Below are 4,303 nucleotides of genomic sequence, written 5' to 3'. Positions count from 1 at the left end.
TAGCACATTCAGAACGAGTGTGCTCACGAATGGACGCACGTCGCTCTTCAAACCGTGCCCCAACCACTTCACGCTGAAAGAGGAACTCGGCGAGAGAAGTCAAGGCTGTACCGTGCAGACTTACGAAGAAACCACCATGACTTCGCTTGTGCATCCACCGTCTTCGTTGGAGTTTGTTCCTCCACGTTTCTCCAAGCCAGTCCTGACTGACGGGAAGAAGACTATGGTGAAGCCGCTGCTTGTCGCTCTGCTGGTGGTCGTGGCGGTGGTCGCTGTGACCGTGGCCTCTCCGTTCCTCGACTCGGAGCTATCGTCCGAGTGGGAATTCTAGGAAGGAGTTCCACGGCAAGGCCCCACAACCGGAACATACCATCTCAAGGCTCGAGCTGTGTGGAGCCATTCTTGCTACAGAGGTGGCGGAACTGATCTTAGACGAATTTGACGTCAAACTGGACGCGGTCAAGTTCTACACGGACAGTAAGGTCGTACTAGGCTACATAAACAACCAAACCAGAAGGTTCTACACCTACATCAGCAACCGGGTGGAGCGCATCAGGAGATCGACGCAGCCGGAGCAATGGAATTACGTTCCAACTGACCAGAATCCAGCAGATCTCGCAACTAGGTCCGTCCCTGCATCTCTGCTGAATCAAACCATCTGGCTGACGGGTCCAGCGTTCCTGTTACGACGTGACGTTGGCCCATGTACTACCAAGGAGACCTTTGGACTCTTAGAGCCCGAGTCCGACAAGGAGATTCGTCCTCTAGTGACAACTTTCGTAACAAATGTGCGACCAAGAAGTCCACTGAGTCCACACCATTTTGAACATTTCTTGAAATGGACGACGCTCGTGCGAGCGATAGCACATTTAACGCATATCGCAGACTGCTTCCATCGCCCGATGAGAGGCACCACTGGTAGCTGCAATGGATGGCATTACTGCACAGTGCCACGCACTGAAGACGAGCTTTCCAGAGCAAGGAAATCAATCTTCCGCTGTGTGCAACAGGCAGCTTATTCAAGTGAGATCAAGGCCATTAACAAGGGAGAATACCTTCCTAGGGTCAGCACCCTCAGGAAGCTAAACCCCGGGATGGACAAAGACGACTTGCTCAGGATCGGTGGTCGGCTAGGGAATGCAAAATTAGATGAGAATGAACGAAACCCCCTCATAATCCCAAGCCAGAGCCACATCGCAATCTTACTCGTGCGCCACTACCACGAGAAGGTCAAGCACCAAGGTCGGCACTTCACAGAAGGAGCAATCCGATCTGCAGGGCTGTGGATCGTTGGAGCAAAGAGGTGCATCGCCAGCACAATCCACAAGTGTATCCGGTGTCGCAAGCTACGTGGAAAACAGGAAGAACAGAAAATGGCAGACCTCCCAGCCGATCGACTCAGTGTGGAACCTCCCTTCACCTCTGTAGGGATTGACGTGTTCGGACCGTGGACAGTCATCTCCCGCCGCACCAGAGGAGGGCTCGCGAACAGCAAACGTTGGGCAGTGCTGTTCACCTGTATGAGTACACGAGCAGTGCACATCGAAGTCATCGAGTCCATGGACTCTTCGAGCTTTATAAATGCACTCCGGAGGTTCTTCGCCATCAGAGGGCCAGCCAAGCAACTCCGTTCTGATTGTGGAACCAATTTCATAGGAGCATGTAAAGAGCTTAAGATCAATACGGAGAATGTCGAAGATTATTCTGTCAGGAAATACCTTGGTGACCAAGGCTGCACATAGATCTTCAATCCTCCCCACTCTTCGCACATGGGTGGAGCCTGGGAACGCATGATCGGGATTGCTCGACGCATTCTCGACTCCATGCTATGTGATGTCGGGTCCACACGGCTCTCTCACGAGGTCTTGACCACTCTCATGGCCGAGGTCTCAGCCATAATTAACTCAAGACCCCTGATCCCCGTCTCAACCGACCCGGAGTCACCATTCATCTTGACTCCTGCTACACTTCTTACCCAGAAGACAGATGTGCTCACAGCACCTACCGAGGAGGCCAGCACTGCAGACCTCTACAGACGTCAATGGAGACAAGTGCAGAGCTTCGCGAACACGTTCTGGCGTCGCTGGAAAAACGAGTACCTTACGACACTCCAAGTGCGCAACAAGTGGCAGTCTAATAGACCAGACATCCAAGAAGGCGACCTCGTCCTACTGAAGGACAACCAAGCCAAACGGAATGAGTGGCCAATGGGCCGCATCCTCAAGTCGATTTCAAGTGCCGATGGAAAAGTTCGAAAGGTCGAGGTTATGATTGCGAAGCAAGGTGTCGCAAGAACTTTCATCAGGCCCATAGTCGAGATAGTACTACTTCTCTCTCGCAAAGATATGGACAAATAAGTCGACCCGTTGAAGTTGTTATACACTTGTTTATGAGATAGGAAATAAATGGTGGTATCTCCTAGATACCAGACGGGGAGTGTCTTGCCTCACGGCAGATGTGGAGCGTGCGTTCACAGGAAGTTCCTGTTTTTTGATGCTAATGTTGGTCACGTGACCAGGAAGTGACGATGTTAGATTTCCACTGTACCACGCGGGCGTCAGCCATTACACAGATAAGTCAAGATGGCGGCACGCGTCGCATCTCAGTGAGACCACAGCCGCACTTGTCCATTGTTGGAGCTTAAGAAGCATTATCTGTATGTTGTTTATATTCCTATAATATTGGAAATGCTGTTGTAATGTTGGAATGACCGTTATAGCAATGTAAATGCCTTTATAGTGCCGTTAAGTTGTTGTAGTAAATACGAGGCCTAGTTAGTAACGAAGCCTGTGACTTTCCTTATTGTGGATGTTACTTGTGATTTAGTAGGTCGAGTCAGACTTGTGCCTATGTTGCGATCCTGAGAGTGATGACGAAGTATCTCATCCACAGCTTAGTGTTAAGTGTAATGCTGTACATTTGGGGTGCAGTGGGATGAATACACTATGTGCCTGTATGCAACGCACCAGCTTGTGCCTTTGTCTAGTTGTTCAGGGGTAATGTGGGGGCCTGGTCCTTCCAGGATCTATTGTTATCTAAGACAATGTTCTGATGCTGTGGTGTTCATTGTGTGGGTGTTTCCGAATTATAACAGATGCTGTATCTGTGTTTTCTCACCAGTTTTACCTGTTACAATCAATACATGACGATCGGAGTTGGACGGTCATCCTGGCTCCGAGGGTTTATTGAACACATGGTTATCTACTCGACTAGCGGTGCAACGCAGCGCACGGCGAGGCCGAGATAGTGCCACGTTGGTATGTTTACGTGTGGGGAGCGGTGGTGTAGCAGTTAGTGCTATGCGCCACGAACCTGGTTACCCGAGTTCGATTCCTGCTCACGACCAACACCGGTGACGATTATCTGAACCGGTCCTGGGCTCCCCTAGGTCAACTCGGCCTCAATTGAGTACCTGACAGTGTATAAACATTGTCACTGGGAAGACAAAGGCTGTCGGGCGTGGTGCTGGCCACCCACCCCCTCGTGTGCCGTGCCAGCCTTCATAGGTGCTTGCAAACAGCACCCAACAGTCTGTTAAGGCTATATGGGGCATCTTTGTTGTCTGTTGTTATTGTGTGTGTTGTTATTGTGTGTTGTTATTGTGTGTGTGTGTTGTTATTGTGTGTGTTGTTATTGTGTGTGTTGTTTTTGTGTGTGTGTGTTGTTATTGTGTGTGTGTGTTGTTATTGTGTGTGTTGTTGGGGGCATAGGTGGTGCATCAGCCAGTCATCTCGGTCATCTCAGTCAGTCGACCCGTGGCACCTGGATCTGCCCCTTGACCTCCTGCCAGCGGGCGTTCGACACTTCACGTGGCCTCAAGGTGCACATGGCCTGGCACAGGCGCCGTGGTGACGTCACCGCCACTTAGTGGCGAATGGCAGTTGTTGTTGTCAGTGGAGCACGTATGATAGGTGCTGCTCGCTAACAGCACTTGTCCCAACAGTCTGTTAAGGCTACACCGGGGATCTTTGTCTTTGTATCAGGAGAAGTGATTTCGCAATCTCCGCGTCGCTGGGAGCGGGGGTGGGGGCCTCGTTTGTCAAGATGTCGCAAAGTGCTCCTGTTCACGACACTGACGACTTCGCACCCAATACTCTGTAATGGGTTTTTTTAATTCTCCCCCAAAAAAACATCACAACAAACAATTATCTCAGCATCTGAATCCGACAGAGGCTCGCGCAAAGTTGATGTCGGCAAATTTTTAAGCCGTTCAAAAAATAGATTTTTTTGTTGTTACATTGAAAGATTTTCTTTTAATGTTGACGGGCGATGCTTTACGGCAGCCGCGCCGTAAAGCACCCGG

Source organism: Lampetra planeri, chromosome 50 (assembly GCF_965212315.1).
Source record: "Lampetra planeri chromosome 50, kcLamPlan1.2.h2, whole genome shotgun sequence".
In the NCBI taxonomy this organism is placed as follows: domain Eukaryota; kingdom Metazoa; phylum Chordata; class Hyperoartia; order Petromyzontiformes; family Petromyzontidae; genus Lampetra; species Lampetra planeri.
This window is presented reverse-complemented; position numbering follows the sequence as displayed.